We start from the raw sequence: 21,048 nt of genomic DNA, 5'->3' as shown, positions 1-21,048 counted from the left end.
ATGTCTTGGGACAGCCTTGTCTTCATGCCACCCAATCCTACTCATAGATTCCAGGTCCAATTTCATTCAGGAAGGGCTGTGGCTCAGTGCTGGAGAATCTGCTTTGCATGCAGAAGACCCCAAGTTCAATCCCTGGCATCTCCAGGTAGGTCTGGGAAAGATTCCTGGTCTGAGAGCTGCTGCCAGTCAGTGTTGACAGTGCTGAGATAGTGGGACCAGTGGCTTGAACTGGGCAAAGGTGGCTTCCTTTGTTCCTACTCCCATTGCCAGAGAGCTGATTTGAAGGTCTGCCTTTTCAAAATCCCTTCCTGGGCCCAGGACTGGTGATGGTGGTGGTAGTACTGTATCCTGGAAATGTAGGGCAAAAAAGGCAGCAAGGCAAGGCCCCACTAACCATGTCACCAACTGTCTCATGCACCCCTCCTCTCACCAGGTGCATCAGTAGCAACTGCTAGTCCAGACATGAAAAGTTGGCACTGAAAGTCAGAAAAACCAACCACAAACCCGGCCTGTAAAAAGGTAGGAGAGCAACAGGGAAAACACTAAAATGCAGAGTTTTGCAGCAACCCTGGTGGATCCTTTAACAATGGAGTAATTGGGCACCCACTCTATCAATGGTGGCTACTCATGCTGTCTACATAGGAGATATGCTGTCCCCCTGAGCAAAGGTAGTGTGCCTTGGCAGAAGAGGGCTATTGCCCTTGTGTCCTGATTGAGGGCTTCCCAGGGGCATCTAGTTGGCCTCTGTGGCAAACAGAATGCTGAGCTTTTTCATCTCTTTGGTCTGATCAGCCTAGGCTCTTCTAATGTTCACATTCCTGCTTCAAAGTTGGGTTTAGAAATAGTCAGAAAACAAGAGAGGTTCTACACAGCACTTGTGCTTCTCTAGACAGCCAGTTTGTTGAGCATTCATCCAGATTGACTTGCACAATGTTTATGTGGAGTTTAGACTATATGTCCGGTCTTTATTGACCATTCATACCAAACTGTTTGTGGGGAGGTTATACAATAATGAGCAGCCACCCCAATTTCCTATTGCAGTGTTTATAGATCTATCTGTAAATCATTATTCATCCCACACTTTTCAAGGTAAAGCTTTCTTAACTGCAAAAAGTCCATGTTTTAAGTGGATTTTTTCCAGTAGTGTGCCAGAGCGCTTTAATCCACTTTAGTGGCACAAAGCTAAATTTATTGGTATTTGCCTGACAATCTGGAGGCGACACTCACTGATGCAGGGCTCATCCACCTGATTTCAGATTTCAGCTTCCTCCCACTGCAGCCCCGTATAACACATCCCACAATGTACAGTAGGTAGGTCCCTCTTTAACCCTCCAGAGTACCTTTTCAGGGGGCACAGGAGGAAAAGAAAGGTCAGTTGTGTAAGCTGCCTTCTGCTCATGCAACTGTTGGATACAAGTCTAAACAATTTTGACTTGGGATTAGATTTATGCCTCACCCTACCTCAAAGCAGCTCATGGAATTGCATACATAGAATATTATCCCATATTTTATTCTGGATGTTGATGTGTTCTTGTAACCTGATTTGTGTTTTTATTATGCAGAGATTTTTAAAATATTAAATGGTGCACACAAATGCTTTTAAATAGTTAAATGCAGTTTGAATTGTCTGTTAATGGCTTTGAGAGCAACGCCATGAAACAAAAGTGGCTTACAAGATCATAGGAAGCTGCCATGCCAAGTCAAATGGTTGGTCCATGGAGCCAGTGTGGTACAGTAGTCAGTGACAGACTAGGACCTGGGAGACCAGGGTTCAAATCTCCACTTGGCCATGCACCTCACTGGATGACCTTGGGCCAGTCATTGCTTCTTAGCCTTACTTACGTCACAGGTTTGTTGCCAGGATTAAATGAGGAGGGAGGGAACCACATATGCCACTTTGTGCTTGTTGGAAATAGAAATGTAATAAATGTAATAAATTCACTGACCAGCAGTGACTTTTCATGATTTCAGACAGGAGGTTTCCCCACTCCTTCCTGAAGATGCTCAGAAGTAGAGTCGGGATCTTCAGCATGCCAGCTGTGTGCTCTGTCACTGAGTGTCAGCCATTCCCCAAACTGTAATAAATAATTGGATGAATCAATGAACTTCGTGGCTGAACAGGGATTTCAACCCAGTTTCCTCCCTCTACCTCACCTCTAACATTCTGTCCACCACAATATTCCACACAACTCCCACTTGGTTTGGCAAAGGGTTATGGTCCCACCAGCCTCACCAGCAATCCTTCGCTGCAGGGGCAAGAAACTACTGTGAAATGATAAATACAATTTCAGAAAAGCAAGAGAAAAAGAAGTCAACCACATAGCAAGAAAAATGAGACCTTGGATGAGGGCCAAAGAAAACAAAAGTGGTCCAGCAGTCTGCTAAATGCCCATGAATTCTACATGGAAGTTTTATTTAAAGTATTTATGTTATTTAGTACATGTCCCACTTTTCTTCCATCACAGAACTCAAGGCAGTGTACATGGGGTTCCCAAGCAGTCTCTCTCCAATTCAAGCACTCAACAGAACCAGGCCTGGTTAACTTCAGCAAGATGGTGGCATTGTACGTTCTCAGACTATGCCCTGGGAAGACCTTTTCCCCCAGTAAAGTTTTTTTGTTCAAGGCCCCTGTGTTTCTCTCTGATCCCCCCACATCATAAAGGTCTGTTCTGGGAGCACAGCTTTGCTAGGGCAATTCTCCATCCTTTCCAGTTCTGTGCAGAACTGGCTGCCGCTTCACTCAACAACGGCTAGGCTGGAGAGGTGGAGAAGCTCAGTCGCTCAGCCCCTATTGGGGGGCCCCCCAACCTAAAGCCAAGGACCACTCCACATTCCCTTTCAGGCAACCAGCTGTTCCCATCAAGCTGCCAGCTGTGTCAGAAGACTGAAAACAGCAGCCCATTGTAGTGTGAGACTGGAGCACTGCCAGGGCATGGAAACAGTGTGAGAGTGTATGTGTGTGAGAGAGAAAGAGAGTGTGTGCGCAGTGTTTTAATCTGAGCCCCCGATTCTGCAGCCCAGACCCCCATTGAGAGGTCCTTCCCACTCACTCCTCCACCTCCCATATCCACCCTAGAGCTGCAGCAAAGCTCTCATGAAAGCCATTAGCTTACTTGTACCCAGAATAAATGTCTCCAGATGGCAACCCAAGAACCCTGCTAAGTCCTAGCTAGCAGATAAGGCCTGTTTGCTTTCATAAAACAAGCTCCTTGCTCCTCCTGGGTTTCTATTCCATACAGATAATCCTATCCTTCCCTGTCTCTGAAAGTGGGGGGGGGGTAGGAAATAACTACCAGATAGGGCTGGTACAGTTCAGACACCAGAAAATCCATTTTTATTAGATTTCATGTTTCCCCATATTTGTGTCTGGAGCTGTTGCTCTCAGTATCTCCCCAATCTAGGCAAGTTCCACTTCCTGCTGGGAGATGGTGGTTTATAGCACCTCCTGAGAGATCTCATCAATAGTGATAATACTTAACATTTGCAAAGTGTTTTAGTTGTCATCCATGCAAACGATGATTTCCATAATGGTAGTCCTTTTAGGCTCCAACCTTCATTCTGTTGACCTCAGAGTATGCTCTGCTAAATTCAGATTTACTTCTGACAATGGTTAGGATTGCACTGTAGGACTCTTGCAGCAAAATGAGGAGGCTTGCGGTACCTTCACAGACTTACGTTGACTATGTGGATCATGTTTCCATGAACTTCACTTCTATTTGATGAAGTAGATTGCAGCTCTTAAAAGCTTTAGGCCTGTTAAATCGTTAAGGTTCACAAAACTCTGCTGGTTTTCCTGAATTTTTAATTTATTCTTATTTCATACAATTTATATACTGCCTGACGGGTTTGCGACATCAGCGAGATCCGAATCAGGGGCTTCCTGCTTCGTAATGGTCACACCCACACCATGCATTTAAATCACACGGCTTCCTCCAAAGAACTGGGGGTACTGTAGTTCGTTAAGGGGGCTAGGAAGTAAAGCTCGGGTGTGGGTGCAAACCACAATTCCCAAGATTGGGGGCGGGGAAGCCGCGTGCTTCAACTGTAAGGCGTGAATGCGTCTCTTCACCATTACGCAGAGGACAAAAGCAAAAAAGCTCCTTGGCCCCAAGGGGGTCGTTACACCCACCGCTACCTTATGGGCAGCCCGATGAGGCGCCAGATGAGGCCGACCCCTCAGCGCCACCAAAAGAGAAGCCGCCTAACAGGGGCTGCAACCTTGCGCCCCGCACCGGCCTCAGCACTTCGGATTGAAAAAAACGCTCCTCCTCCTCCTTTACCAGCTTCACTTCTTTGGCTTAAGCCGGCGCTTTCGCTGCGAGGAGAGCAGTCCGCGGCTGCGTTCTCCGTGCAAGCGGCGCTCCTCGGCTCCACTTCGGGCGAGTGCGCCGGTTTGCTCGGGCCACGGAAAGCCCTGCGTACTCGCCAGGCACCTCCTGCACGGTTTGCACTGAGCCGCCACCACCAGTGCCGCTGAGATCAAACCCCCCCCCCTTGTTTGGCGGTTCTCTTACTCCTCCCTGTATCGGAGCTTCCTGCCTTCTCCGGCCCTCTGCTGTTTGAGGAGTTCAAGCACATACGCACACCATGGCGGCGGCGGCGTTGGGACCGTCTTTGCCCTTCTCCTGCGGTCAGAGCGCCTCTTCCCCAGCTCGCTGGGCTGCCCTAGGTAGCCACCTAGAGCCTCCTCGTGGTAGCGCCGGTGGGGCGCAGGGAATCTCTCTCTCTCGGCGTTTCATCTTTCTACCACACAATGAGTCCGTAAGTGACTGTGGAGGCCAATTCTGGATCCACGCGTCCTTCCACAGTGGGGACCCAGGTTTCCCGGCGGGAGTTGATCACGGTGTGGATTTGCCAAGCCTGCCTTCCTCTTAGCACGTTTCTCCCTTGCGTCCTGAGTTCGAGTGTCTTCAAAGCCCACCACACCTTTGGTAAAGGCTGTTCTCCAGTGGGAACGCTCGCCGGCCAGTGTTTCCCAATTGTTGGTGTTTATACTACATTTTTTTAAAATTGCCTTGAAACAGTCATTAAACCTCTTTTGTTGACCACCAGTATTACGCTTTCCATTTTTAAGTTTGGAATAGAGGTACAGTGGTACCTCGGGTTACATACACTTCAAGTTACAGACTCCGCTAACCCATAAATAGTACCTTGGGTTAAGAACTTTGTTTCAGGATGAGAACAGAAATTGTGCTCCGGTGGCGCGGCAGCAGCAGCAGCGGGAGTCCCCATTAGTTAAAGTGGTGCTTCAGGTTAAGAACAGTTTCAGGTTAAGAACGGACCTCCGGAACGAATTAAGTACTTAACCTGAGGTACCACTGTAGTTGCTTTGGAAGACAATAATCAGGCATCTGCACAACATAACCAGTCTAGCAAAGTTGATGTTGTAAGGCGGGAGGGGCTGCCTCCCTCCTCCGCCATTCCTATTCCTGTCTCTGGCTCCCCTTAAAAGGCTTTGTGCCTCAGTGCTTACTAGCGAGTTATAGGGAATCTCTGCCTTGAAATTCAATAGCACATACAGGGGAGATAAGAGTGGCCTAGTGGATAGAGCGTGGGACGAATCCACTCTTTGCCATGCAGTTCCCTGAGTGGCCTTGGCTCCAGTCTCCTTCTCACCCCCCCCCCAATTACCTCACAGGGTTGTTGTGACTGTAAGTATAAAAGGGGGACAATGATGATAACCGTGCATGCCACCTTCAGCTCCTTGGAGTAAAGGTGTGTTATATTGTTAATAATAAAACCGCTTTAAGGTTATTTGTTTTTAAAGCAGTATACAAATGTTATGAAATAAATGAGCCGCGTCAGTTTTACCATATTCTGTCTCCCCTCCGGAAAGACATTGCAACACTATATACAATTCAGGGGTTTTGCTTTTATCTACCTCTTAATCTGTTCCTACGTATATTTTGGTGGTGGCAAGATCTAAAGGAGAGGCACCTAAATAGTGTGGCCAACTTTTATCCTAAAATGGCTTCCATGCTTTGAAGTTGAAACTTTTACTCAGCCTAGAGAAGGAGATAGGAAAGTTTTTACCTGCCGAACATGTAGCCATTAAAAGTAGAGGAGCCCTGCCTGGAGAAAAAGTTGGCAACCCTAGACAGGTTCCTCCTTAGGTAACAGCTCCTGCCTATGTTGCTGATGCTGGGAGAGGTTCCCAGTTAGTGCAAGAAGCAGCCTATGCAGTCAGCAGGTATAAAGGATGTGGCTTTGGGGAGGGGGCAAGCTTCATTGCACTGTCATGGTGTGTACGCATTTCATATAACCCACCTGGATGAAAGGCAGCAGTGGATGCTTCTCTGCAGCACCTCAAGGTAGTCCTGCTAAAGAATGGATCCATAAATGAGCTTGATTCCAGAAGCTGCTTCAAGGTTGTAGGAGAGTAAAAAAGAGTAAGGAGGGGTGGGTGGGTGGGTGGGTGTGCAGAAACCACAGTAAGGTTCAAAGCCAGTGCATTAAATCACAAAAATGAAAGTAAACTTCAAGAGCAGGTTTTGTGTACAACAATCTAATCCTAATGGACAGACATAACAGGTGGGATCATAGTCCAGTGGTGGAGCAGGCACCAGGTTCAACCTCTAGGATCTCCAGTTGAAAAAGAAGGAAGAAGAAGGGGGTGGGAAATTTCTCTGCCTGAGCCACTGGAGAGATGTTGCCAGTCAGAAGAGGCAATACTGAGCTAAGCGTAAGAAGCACCTGCTGCTAAAGCCAATGGTCCATCTAGTCCAGCATCCTGCCCTCATAGTGGCCAACTGGATGCCTGTGGGAAACCACCAAGCAGGATTTGAGCCGAACACTGCTCACCCTTCCTGTGCTCTCCAGCAATTGGTATTCAGAACCATTACTGCCTCCAGCTGTGGAGGCAGAGCATACACATCATGGCTAGGAGCCATTGATAGCCTTCTCCATGAATCTGCCCAGTCATCTTTTAAAGCCATCTAAGTAGGCCATCACTGCCTCCTGTGGCAGCGGGTTCCATAGTTTAACTATGTGCAATACTCAGACCTCATATAAGGCAGCTTCCTAATTAAACGTGGCCTGAAAAACATACTGGGAAGCCTTCACTAAATTGCACCACAACAAGAGAAGTGGACTTCCTGCCCCACTAGAAACACAGTTCTTACCCAGAGCTCAGGTCAGGAGAGATACATAATGATTCCCACTCACCCCTTTCCTCTTTCCTCATGAGAGCCACCCAGTTGAAGGAAAGGGTGATGTTAAAAATAAAGGAGAATGGAAGAAAAGGTCGGAGAGGAGCAATGCTCCGAGTCGTGGGACACAAATAGCTGAGAGGACCAGTAAGGGAACAACTCACACTGGTATAAATAGCCCTGAAATGCAGATTGTTCCCAGCATTTTGGGCCTTTCCTGTACCCAGCTACTGTAGGCTTCCTGTTAAACCCACACGAGTGCACCCCGCCAGGCCAAGTCCATGGCACAACTTCAGTAACAGCATTCCATTAACCTCTGGCAAGAGAATTAGGCCTACAGTATGCAATACAAGGTCTCCCTGGCAGGTCTCACAGTGCAAGGGGATGTAAACAAAGCCAAATTCCAGGAGATGAGTGGGTGAAGAAACTCCCATTATGCTCAACTAAGCAATTCTGAATGGGACCTCAATTTCAAAGCCATTGTCAAATTTCTGGTTCAGCACAAGGTGACTACATTGCTTGAGTTGGGTGTGGGTGGAGTTTTTAGCCCTAGAGCAAACCCCATAACTTGATTCACAGCTCCCATGAAGTGCACACACTTCTCCCACTGCTGGTTGTTTTAAAACATTCCCTTCTTTCTGGTGATAAGCCATTGATGATACTATTTTCCATTGACAAATTCATGGAGGATAAGGCTATCTATGGAAAATAAGACTATCCATAGCTTATCATTGAGCCTTAGGCTCTTAATGGCTACTAGCCATCCATCGTTTCAGATGGCCCCACTAGGCTGACAGTGGGTGGGAGAAGCCTCACTGATAAGCCAGCACCACCTCAGATCCCCAAGGGAAGAAAGCTGGTCCCATGGATTGCCTTTTCAGTACTGAGGGCCCAAGATTCATTCATCCATTCATCCATTCATCCATTCATCCATCCATCCATCCATCCATCCATCCATCTATCTATCATATTTCTTAATTCCTATTTATCAGATCATTTCAGGGCTGTGTACAAAAGTGTGAATAAAAGAATTCACACAACATAACTGTATAATATATATTTTATAGATATATGCATACACAAAACAAAAATGCAGAAAATCACAGATCCAACTAAAATGTAATTAAAATGCCTAGGTAAACAAGGAGGTCTTAACCTGGTGTAAAAAAAGAAGTATAAAGTCAATGTCATACATGTCTCCTTGGAGAGGGCATTCCAAAATCTAGGCACTGCTACAGAAAAAGCCATTGGATGTGCCAGAAACACCCTTCCCCTGCATCCCACTCAGGAACTGCTGTGTTTAACTCCATGTGCATCTGTTTTTCTTTCATGGAAACACACATACCGGTAGATCTGCCCTGGCCCTGTCTAGGGAGGAAGGGTCTGTCTTTTTCAATGGTCAACATGCATTGCTTAGCATGCTTGTTTGGCCCACTCCACATTTTGCCTCTGATCCCTCCCTTCCCTGGGTCCTGTGGTATGGGTGGGAATGTGGTTTGGGTGGGACTATCCTTTCTCCTCATTGAACGGACAGTATGGATCTTGCAACACTGCTCTGGGTGAGAGCTCTCTGGGGTGTGTGTCCATACAGAGCTCACTAATCTCTTCGTGTGGACCCTGTCCAAGAATGTTGGCTGTCACATTCCAAATCAGCTAAAGCTTCCCAACACTCATCAGTGGCGCCCCCCCTCCGTATAATATACCGCAGCAGTTTAGCCTCAAGGATATGATGACATGCATGATTGTCAACAACCCTGAATTTAAGTGGGAAGACTATAAAATACATTCCTGGTGTTTCGGGCACAGCAGTGGACATGAGAGCATTCCCATGCTGTTGGATGTTGATACCAATTAAGATGTCCCATAAATGTGTTTCAATTTGTAGCCCTGATTTTTGTTGTGTACTGATATAGAAATCTTTTAATTTGCTCACATCTCTAATTTCTCAATCTTTAAATTTATTATATTTATCAGAATGATAAAAAGGGTGGCATAAATAAGGCATTAAGGGTGAAATTCCTGGGACTCACTGGTTCACTCTTTTTTGCCACATTTTCAGAGTTATTTGAAAAATGATTATTTTGGGGGTGTTGGAAAGGCATCGCCCCCCACTTCTTTTATTGATGTTAACCTTTTGTACTTCCATCTTCCTCCACTGTTTGGTATTATCATTTTTAATTAACCCTAGGATTTGTTTTACCTGAAAGTCTTGGCAGCACCATCCCAAATTCAGAATACATACTCCTCCTGGATTAATTTGTTCATAATATCTTTTATTATCTGTGATCTCTTCTCCTCGTGAATAAACAGATTTAGCCTATTTTGTCCTCTGTTAATTTTTGAGTCTTCAATACAATATAAGCTGAAAGAACTTGGAAGAGGTATAAGGATTTTGGAATTATGTTGGTTTTAATTGTTGCTATTTTCCCAAGCCAGTTGAGCTTTTGAGCAATCATTCAGAGACATTTTGACCTTTTGCATCAGGGGGTTAAAGTTTCTTTCTAAACTAACTTTACTCCTTTCTTTAGGTGACTGTACACACAATTTCCCTATACAAAGATGAAATTCCATATAGAAAGTTGTAGGAAATAGCAATGCATAAAGTAATCCTGAAATGTGAGATCTTCAGTCCCAGAGGACCTTCCCTACGCATGGATGTTCATTTAGAGGAAAAGTGCAATTATACTTGCAGCTGGCTTTCTTCCAATCTTCTATGGAGGATATCCGAATTCTATTGACCTTAATTCTTTTGTAGAAATTTTATGACAGTGAAAGAAGAAAACCAACTGCAAGGCAATAGTTTGAAAAATTGTAGTACGTTTGAACAGCAAGTTAGCTAAAATTAAAAGATTATTTTCACATGCATCTCATTCTATGGGGCTAAATACAACTTGAAAAAGATTTCCAGATGACTAGCTGACCCTGGGACAAGTGCTCCCCCTGTTGGACTCACAGTGCCATTGTCAAACAGCAAAAACAACTGGAGCATTAGTGCACCTTAAAAACCATAACAAATTTATTATGGCATAAGCTTTTGTGGACAGTCTACTTCATCATATGCATCCTGAGTTACAGGAACATATATACTTGGTTGGGATGAAGGATTGTAAAAGTAAGCTGAGGGAAATGAAATACAGAAAAGTACAGGCAGTCATGATTATGTACTTAACCATAGTAATTCACAAAACAGTTTTTGGTGACTCAGACATTCTGGCATCGGCAAGTCAATTAACACATACAATGTGCTAAAAATCCCTTTGTCTCAGTTAAGTCCACAAATGATAGCATTGAAACACCCGATATATTTTAATTCAGCAGTTTCCTGCTGCAGTTTCCCTTTGAAGTTCTTTTGCTCCAGGATGGGTTCCTTAAGATTATTTACGCGGTTGGAAGGTTGAAATGTGGCACACACACCGGTTTTTAATATTGCCATGTAGATTCTTTAAGCACTGCACTACTGTGAGGAAACTTGTAGAGCAAAAAGTCTCGAATTGGCAACCTGTCAGAAATGAATTCTTGCCTTAATCTATTGCCTAATCATGGTGCCACTGCAGGTTGGCAGGACTAGCCCTTAAAGAATCAAAGACCTAAATTAGAGCTTTCGTAAAGGCAGAAGCATTCAAAGAAACCAGTTCTCTGAAATGAGTTTAGGGCTCAGGAAGAGATGCTACCACTGCCTCTTGAACGTAACCCTAGCTTTGTTGGCATAGTGGTCCCAACTCCTCCACTTGAAGAAGTTTTCGATGCCCCGGATTCATTGGCTTTGTTAGGCATGGTGTCTCGAGAAGTCCACGTGGACTAATCCCTAAAGCCTGCTCAGGATTAGTCCATGTGAATCTCTCAAATTTGCCAGGAATTTTTCTGTATCTCAGGCATAGAATACCGGCAGACATTTCTGGAGGGAGAGGGCATGAACGATTCCCTGAGTGGATTATTCCTCAAGGGGTGCACAAGGCCCCACATTTGAGAGGTTGTCATGGAGACACACTTTGGAAGCGGAAATAGAGCTAGGAAAAGTGCAGAATCTAAATTGGGCCCAGATTGTCCCTCTGCCACTGTTGACTTCCTTAACCGCCAGCACCTCCTCTCCTTCCATAAATAAAATTCAGAGTGGAGCTAGGCAATGTAATAACCAACAACTTCAGCAGTGCATACCACACCCCTCCAGCTAACCAGATTTCCTTTCTGCAGACCGCAAAAGAACCTATGAGGGCAAGGGGGAGATCCCATTTCACTCTAGCTTCAGAAGCAAGCAAGACTAATGTTCAGTAGCATTAAATATATACAGGTTTACTGCCTCTGTATTTTTCAGTTGTGGGGTAAGAGTCTGAAGCTGGTTCTCAGTCACACATCTGTAGTTGCTAGGGATTTTTTATTTCAAGGTAGTAACATGCTGCACGTGCCCCCAAGATTCTATGCTATCTCCAATGATTTTGTTGAATACCATTGTCACAGGTCTGGAGCACTGATAACACTCAGATGAACATATACATACCATCTCAAGCAGATGTAGCTTTGTCAGTTCTGAACCGGTGCCTGCAGGTAGTAATAGACTAGGAGAGGGCTAACAAATTGACAGTGAGCCCCAGCAAGACAGAGGCACTGTTGGTATGCAGCTCTTGTGTCAAGGAATTGGATGTGCAACCTGTTCTGGACAGAGCTGCACTCTCCCTGGAGGTCCTGCCAGATCCACTACTGCTAGGTATCACATGGCTACAGTGGCAAGGACTGCCTCCTTCCAGCACCTGCTGGTTTGTCATCTTTGGCCGCTCTAGGATTGGGATAGCTTGACCACAGTTTTGCACACTAGTAACCTCCCATCTTAATTACTGTAATATGGTTTGCATGGGGCTGCCCTTGAAGATGGCCTGGAAGCAGCAGCTAGTGCAGAATACAGTGGTACCTCGGGTTACATATGCTTCAGGTTACAGACGCTTCAGGTTACAGACTCCGCTAACCCAGAAATAGTACCTCGGGTTAAGAACTTTGCTTCAGGATGAGAACAGAAATTGTGCTCCGGCGGCACGGCAGCAGCAGGAGGCCCCATTAGCTAAAGTGGTGCTTCAGGTTAAGAACAGTTTCAGGTTAAGAATGGACCTCCGGAATGAATTAAGTACTTAACCCGAGGTACCACTGTACTGTCAATGTAGGCAAGGCCGTCTTAAGCATATCCGGCGTCGTGGTGCAAAGATCCCTCCAGCGCCCCCCGTTTCCCAGAGTTGTAGACCCTTTCCCAAGCCGCTGTGGGGATCACTCTCCTCCCACGGAGGCCTGGGAAGGAAGCTGCACACCCACCAGCCATATGGTTGACGGGGCACAGTTGACGGGCATGCAGGGAAGGGAGGCTGCCGGCAAAGCCGCACAGCTCCCCCACTCGCTGGGTGCCCCTGAGAGGCCAGCGCCCTGGTGACACACACCAGTAAGCCCAATAGGAAAGATGGCTCTGAATGTAGGATCATATTCACAGGCAACTGCAAAAGGAGGCACTTTGTACTGGCTACCTATATGGTACCGGGGTCCAATTTAACATGCTGGTGTTAACATCTAAAGCCCTACACAGCTTGGGATCTAGGTACTTGATGGGATGCCTTATTCCTTAACATCCACTCTGGCTTCTTGGATCAGCAGAGGGAGCCCTTATATTTGTTCCACCAACGAGTGTTGGCTGCTGTGTGAAAATAGGCTGCACTTGGTAATTGTGCCCCAACTCTAGACTTCCCTCCCCCCAGAAGTACGGATGGCTACATCTTTGATGAACTTCTGTCACCTAGTTAAAACAAAACTGTTCTCCCCATCTCTTGGGAGTCTGGCTGAGTCTGCTCTGGTGGTCAATATTCTCTTTATTGCACTCCTGCATCTGCTTGTTGATTTTTACTTGTATTTGGTATACTGTGTTGGGAACCACTTTGGGACAACATCATGATGGTGGAAAGAGGTCTATAAATGCTATAAATAAAGAAAAATAAATGTGCACTAGGCTTTCCCAAACTATGCTTCACTCCCAACAATGGATTGTGCCCTATGAAGCACAAGCGTCACTCTGGCACAAAGTGCTCCCCAGTGAGCTGACCCCAGCAAACTCCATTGATTTACAATGACATTCCTAGGATCAGCCCACTTTGCTCCTTCAAGAGGAGTGAGGCCTTGGGCCAGGCCATGTTGCTAGGGTCACAGGTTCCCAGTGCCAAGGATGCATATTTTTTCTAAGTGGAATCGGCAGCACAAAGTTAGCTTGTTTTATATGAAAAATTCCATCCTGCCCTTCTAGTGCCCATACTTACAACACTTTAAAAACACAATACTATAAAACGACAAAATATAGCAATACTGAAACATTAAAATACACAGCAAATAATATACACAACATTAAATCCAATTTCCAAAAAACAAGAGATCACAAGCAAAAATGACCTTTGCAGGCAATGCTTGTTGCTGTTGTTTGCATTTGTCTGTCTCAAGAGACAGCCTGCTAGAATCAAACTTTATTTTGCCAGCCAGCAAACAAGAGACAGAGGGGAACACAAATGCTTCCCAGGGCAAAGCATCCCAAAATATTAGTGCAGCCTCTGAAAAGAACACATCACTTGTCATCTCCAGTCATGCCTCCATCCTAAGCAGGACACAGAAAAGGGTGTCTGAGTTTAGAGGATGGGAAGGATGAAATGAGAGGAGGCAATTTCCCCAGGTATCCATAACCTAAGCGCTTTGGGGGCTTTAAATGTGCTCCCTAACACCCTGAACTGTGCCTGGAACCAAATGGCAGCCAATTACAGGACAGATGCCACATGGTCTATGGTGCGTGTCCACTAACATCTTTGTTGCTGAACTGGACTAACTGTAGCTTCTGAAGACTCCTCAAAGGTAGCCCCATGTAGAGTATGTTGCAGTTACCTTATAATTGGCGCTGTGGGTTAAACCACAGAGCCTAGGACTTGCTGATCAGAAGGTCGGTGGTTCAAATCCCCGTGATGAGGTGAGCTCCCGTTGTTCGGTCCCTGCTCCTGCTAACCTAGCTGTTCGAAAGCACGTCAAAGTGCAAGTAGATCAATAGGTACCGCTCCGGCGGAAAGGTAAACGCCGTTTCCGTGTGCTGCTCTGGTTCGCCAGAAGCGGCTTAGTCATGCTGGCCACATGACCCAGAAGCTGTACACCGGCTCCCTCAGCCAATAAAGCGAGATGAGCGCCACAACCCCAGAGTCGGCCACGACTAGACCTAATGGTCAGGGGTCCCTTTACCTTTATGTTACCTGAGCCAGGTCTACCTTCCTCAGGAATGGGTACCACTGGTGTGCCAGCCTACATGGAGGTGGGGGTCAGAATGACATGTTATCTGCATATTGATGACACAATACTCTAAACCAGTAATTTTGGGTAGATGTCGAGCAGCATGAGGGACAGAACTAATCCCTGATAGACATCCTACACCAGTGGCCAAGATGCTGAATAAGAACCTCCATTACCACCTTCTGGGACTGACCCATGAGGAAGGACCAGAACCACTGTGATAGACACCCCCAAGGCACCTCAATGACACCCCCAATCAGAAGTCTAGAAAGATACCACAGCCAATGGTACTGAATACCACTAAGACGTCAAGCAGAACCAACGGAGACCATCTTCTCTATCTAGATCCCAGCACAGGTTACCTACCAAGGCAACCAAACGTGTTTTAGTCTCAAAACCAGGACTGAAGCTGGTGGAGTCCAGAAATAGCTTTTTCAGTAGAGGTCTTACTTTAGCCATCTTAAGGCTGGATGAAATTACAAGCTCCTTCAAGGAGACATTCATTCAATTATTATCTGTTCTTTTCATTGAAAAATCTATCCACTTATCTGAATGAAAGACATTCATCCTGGAACAGCCTGGAATAGGAGTGTTGTCGTACATGGGGTAGGTGGAGAGTGGAGAGTGGAGTTGCAGAAGCAATGAAGGACTAAATTACATCTTCTCTCCCTCTCCTCCACTGAGAGTGTAAAAAGAAATATGTGTGTCTTTCACCCGCTTTCCCTTTTTTAGTGGAGTCTGGAGAGGGGATTGTGATGGCATTCATCCTCATAACCTCAATCCCACTCCCTTTCCAGGATACTTATGATACAGTACTTCCCATCAGGGGTTTGAGCAAACAAATTCCTGCTGTCCATTTTCCTCTACACACATCCAAGACTTTCTCTTTTTTTCAAGTCTAGGAAAACCATTAGCCCTTTCTACATTTTTTGTTTTTATATTGTGTGCATCTATTGTCTTTCTCCTCCACCAGTTGTTTGTGTGTGTGTGTGTCTGTGCGCTGCTCCTTTCTGTCTCTGTTCCCTCTCTCATTCTCTTACAAAGAACAAACCAACCCTAGACAAAGAAGATTGTGGTCAGGCCACTGGTGCAATCCACCTCTTAAGTCATGTCCTTTCCTACTGCTGGATCAATGAAATAAGGGAATTACTAGAAGGGCAAATAAGGAAGTGGGAAGCAACCCCAACCTCAAAGAGGCTTCATTGGAGCAGCTTATGCTACGTTGCTGTGGAATAAACTTTACTGTTTGGGACAAAGAGTGTGCATGCTGTTCTGTGTTTTTCAGAAATGGTGACATGTTCAAACAGACCCACCTTCAAAGAAAAGGGGGAACAGGGCCTTAGTGGTTCCTGTGCAACACAGATGCAGGATAATCCATTTGAGTCAAAGTGCATTGTGATTTGCTCCTATAACCATGTTTCCAATGCCAGACCAAGGATCCTATTAATAACAGATTACAGTGCCTACATGAAGAATGCACTTCTCTCACCCCATTAAGTATCTACAACTCATCATGCAAGTCTGTTATGGAGCAAGATATTTGGATTATAGCGCATAACTGACAGGTGGAAATTAAACCCAGCAAATATCTTCTTTGTATTTAACCATTATCTTGCTGCTGCTTCTAACAACTGTATTTGTTAGTTACTTTTCTTACAAAGTACCTCAAAGTAACTTCTATTAAAAACAACAGTAAAAAAATCTAAAAGCACAATTCAAATAAAAGACTAAAAACACAAATAAACAACAAGGCAAGATTTCAACTCCCACCCTACTAAAAAAGGCCACAACATCCTTCAAATTAAGGGCCAGCTCACAAAATTAAAGTCTTAGTCTGGCACCTAAACTGGATAAAGATAGTATTAGGTGTGTTTTCCCGGGTAGAACATTCCACAAGTGGCGGGGGGGGGGCACTACTGAAATGACCCTTTCTCATGCTGCCACCCTCTGAACTTCTTGTGGGAGGGGCCACATGAAGAAGGGGCGCAGATGGTGATCGCAGGGTCAAGGTCAGTTTATGTGGGGACAGGTGGTCCTTGAGGTATGGGAGTCCTGAGCCACATAAAGCTTTACAGGTCAAAACCAGCATTTTGAACTGGAGCCAGAAACTAATTGGCAACTAGTGCAGTTCTGCCAAAATTAACATTATTCTTATTTCATCAAAAGATCACAGGGCAGATTACAGCATAAGAATACAAGATGAAAGCACCAGCTACAGCTTTTGAACCATCTTCAAAGGCAGCCCAATGTTACAGTTGTTGTTGTTGTTGTTGTCGTTTAGTCGTTTAGTCCTGTCCGACTCTTCGTGACCCCATGGACCAGAGCACGCCAGGCACCTCTGTCCTCCACTACCTCCCGCAGTTTGGTCAAACTCATGCTGGTAACCTCGAAAACACTATCCAACCATCTCGTCCTCTGTCGCCCCCTTCTCCTTGTGCCCTCCATCTTTCCCAGCATCAGTGTCTTCTCCAGGGAGTCTTCTCTTCTCATGAGGTGGCCAAAGTACTGGAGCCTCAGCTTCACGATCTGTCCTTCCAGTGAGCACTCAGGGCTGATTTCCTTAAGAATGGATGCGTTTGATCTTCTTGCAGTCCATGGGACTCTCAAGAGTCTTCTCCAGCACCATAATTCAAAAGCATCAATTCTTCGGCGATCAGCCTTCTTTATGGTCCAGCTCTCACTTCCATACATCACTACTGGGAAAACCATGGCTTTAACTATACGGACCTTTGTTGTCAAGGTGACGTCTCTACTTCTCAAGATGCTATCTAGGCCTGTCATTGCCCTTCTCCCAAGAAGCAGTACTCCAACATAAAGGCTACCAGAACACAGACAACAGTAGTTGGCTGCTCCTGTCCACAGCACCAGTCGGAACTGAAGAAGCCTCAAGCTATCTACATGCTCCTTCAGAGGGTGTGCGGATCACCCATCCAGTCTAGCAAACCACCCACTAACAGTGCTTCAGTCTTGTTTTGCCTGGATTAAGCTTAGGTATATTGGCTCTCATCCAGTCCATTACTGAGGCAAAACATCAATCTAACACATCCACTGCCACACATGGAGATGCAGAGGTAGAGCTGTGTGTCATCAGCATTTCGCAGACAACATACTGCAAAACTCCTGATGACCTCATTCAGTAGTTTCATATAGATGTTAAACAACATGGGGGATATGACCGAACCCTGCAGAATGCCACCTTGGATACCCCACAGGGCTGAATACTCCACAAGTACCACCCTCTAAAAATGATCAAGTAGGATTGGAGCTACTACAACAAGGTGCCACCCATCCTCAACCCGGACAGCTGCTCTAGCAGAATACCACAGTCAATGGTATTGAAAGCCACTGAGAGATCAAAGAGAATTAACAGGGGCCCACTCCCCTGCTTCTCTCCTGACAGAAGTAATCAGAGGGACCAAGGCAGATTCTGAATGAAAACCAGGCCTAGGCCCCAAATGAAATGGATCTATAATATATATGCACACCAATGCCATAATAAAGTGTGCAACAGAACCAAGAGAAATATGTAAGCTCTTACGGTGCACAAATTCCTAATTCAGTATCAGGCTGGAAAATGTATCAAGTCATCGAGCTGAAAACAGTAGTCTCCCAAGAGTTCCTGCTAGAAACCTTACTGAACAAGCCCATTTCTGTGCATTCCTGTATCCATGGTGACCACACTTAGCTGCATCTGGACCTTGCTGTCGAGGGGATCCCTGTATAGCTGCAGAGGCAGTGGCACCTCAGTGCTGTTGTGTATGGGATTCTTACATTGAAAGCTACTCCACCCCAGAGGCAGACCCTGCTTAATGCGAGGAGTCTCTTGCTGCTGATTTCCGCTGGTCAGAGACTCTGGCTACCACCTCCACCCCCTTTACTATGCTGAGTTTCATAACTCTGAAAGGCAGAGCAGAACTAGGGACACACATTTCCTTTCCTCGAACAGCCCATGGATTTAGTCTGAATCCTCTCAGTGGCAGCCAGCCTGCGCCCCCTTGAGACAACAGGGTAACTCATGTCCAGCCCCCAAGAATGCAGTGAGGCCTGGTTTATGGGAGGGAGGGGGGAGATGTGACGTGACTAGCACAGAGTAGCTAAGCTGCACATTCCCAAGGCTAGGCCCGCCCACCATGTGCAAGCTATTAGGCAGAGCAAAGCGTTTCTGGTACTTGACGAAGAATGTTCCCACAGCAGAACATGGTAAGGGGAGGGTGCTGGCTGAGAGCCAGACGTGTGGAGATAAGTCTCAAGCTGGCTTGGTCCCAGGTCTCGGCAGAGCCACGTTCACAGCAACCTCTGGCCCGGCTCCCTAGCTAGAGGGCACCACTTCCTTCAGGGAGAAATTTCATCTGCTCTCAGGGTCACAGCTGCCCATGCCCTTTGGCCGTGCATCGGAGGGACTTGGCCCTGCTTCAGCCAGCCGTCCTCAGCAGCCCAACTGCAGCTTCAAAAGGCTTTCGTAGGAACTCCAAAAATGTTCTGCAATTCCACTCCGAATCTGAAATGGCACTAATACTCCTGCAGTAAATGCAGGGCCATGAGGAGATTCACAGGAACATCTCTTCTACATGCGCACACCGGATACAAGCAACTCCTTGTCCTTCCTTTAGAAAATTCAGAGCAGTGAGCAAGAGATTGTGCTTGGCCTTTATCTAGATATACTGATCAGATCCATACTCCCACTGCTATACAAGTACAGCAGTCCCATAATTTACACTGAGGTTGCAGTGTAAACCCAAAGGCAACATGAGGCAAAGTCAGAACGACTACCCTAAACCGCCCCCCCCCACATCCAAGATCTTGACAGAGGCTACTGTGACTATCCCAGCACCCTATAAACAAGGTGCAGGGCTTAAAAAGTGGTTTCTTTGAGGGGAAACCCTTCGGACAGCCCCACAAGATCTCAAGAGAGCCTCCAGAGCCTGGTAAGCAAGGATCTCATTTCATTCATTCTTTCATTTATCTATCTGCCTAAAGCTGCAGTCCCATAAAAAAACATTAAGTTGTGGGGTTACTGTATTAGATACTCCCTAAAAAGGATGAAAATATTCTCTCCCTGTTCCCCTCCAAAAAAGAGGATTTGCTGGGAGGGTAACTTCCCTCTCTTGCTTATAGGGTCAGGGATAGGTTTAGTTCTGTTTCAGGGAGCAAAAAGAGGTCATCCATAGCCATTGCTATAGGGGCAGGTGTCGCCCATTGTGCTACTGCTTCTTTTCAAAGGGCTGGAGCTGCTACTGCTCCAGAAATATGGTATTTGGTTCTGTTTCAAATCAAAGGATCTACTGGGCAGACCACAGGGGATCATTGCTCTAGAACGTGGTCTGGGTCCATGTACAAGTGTAGGGACTGCCTTTTAAATGATGCCCAGATGACACCGTCCTGTTATACAGCTTACACAACTTGGCAGAAAAGCAGTACAGGTGACCAAGTGGGGTGCTGTACAATATTCCCCATTCAGATAAACCACTAATCATGCTCTTTCTATGGCAGGCATGGTCTCTGTGTGGTTTGTAGGCATATGCTGTGCATTCACTGAGAGTATTTGACAACCCAGAATGTTTTCTGTCTCACTCTGCCCTATATTTCTAGGAAGGCTTTGTGTGGATTACATAATGATGGCTCTGAAAAGCTGAGATCCTTAACTTCCATTTCTGTAGACATAAATAAACTCTTCTTGAAGATGTTCCCCACTCTAGCATGAATCATTTTACAACAACCTATTCATGTCAGGCAAATTTGCAATCACTTGTAATTTTTGTTAAAGGAGATTCGTTAAAGCATTTGTTAATGGTTTGTTAGAGGTGACATAATGAAAGTAAGCATAACGGAGTATATGATTTCCAGCCCCCCGTTCCCCTTTCACACATAACAGATAGGCTAGGCCTGGCGTTCTTTATTCTAGCTACCCATTATAATGAGTAAAAGAATATCAATGGCAACTGGTGGCCCCTGGACTTGTTGGGGTGGCTTGGTAGCCAAGGAGATCATATAAGGTGGGGCCAAGTGGTTTTGGCTTTCTCTCAATCCTCCTCCCTTGCAGGAATATTGTGGACTCTTAAGCTTTGCAGTTGTACAAATAATTGGCACCTAACTAAACAGAAAAGTTTCTTACCTTGATTCAGGAGGCTTGCTTCTCTGGGGGGGGGGGAAGTTGTGTGGCCTTCACCATGCTGTTATTAGACAACAACAGTACGTTTGTAGGGGAGGGCAATAAATATTGTGTTATCTCCACAACCAGGGCCAGTAGGACATAGCTGATTTCCCACAGTAAGCACTGCGGTGTGTGTGGGGACTCGGGGGGAGGGGAGCAGCCGCGACAGTACTTTAATTTTGTGCTATGCCTTGCCCTCATGGCAGCCATTTTGTGCTATGCCACTCACGCCACAGTGGCCATTTTGTGACTGGTGTCCTTGCAGCAATCTACATTTTTCATTCTTTAAAACTCAAAGTAATAAGCAGCATCTATAGCATATAAAACATTTTTTTTTATTATTATCAATTTTTAAAATGAAAAGTTCATCATGATTTCAACAGAAAAGGGGAAGGGTGCCACAGAAAGCGGGGCGGGGTGGGACAGGCATTTTATGATTTGAGTACATACAGCCAATTCGTTATT

This window comes from Podarcis raffonei, chromosome 2 (assembly GCF_027172205.1).
Source record: "Podarcis raffonei isolate rPodRaf1 chromosome 2, rPodRaf1.pri, whole genome shotgun sequence".
Classification (NCBI taxonomy): domain Eukaryota; kingdom Metazoa; phylum Chordata; class Lepidosauria; order Squamata; family Lacertidae; genus Podarcis; species Podarcis raffonei.
Note: the sequence above shows the minus strand (reverse complement) of the source record.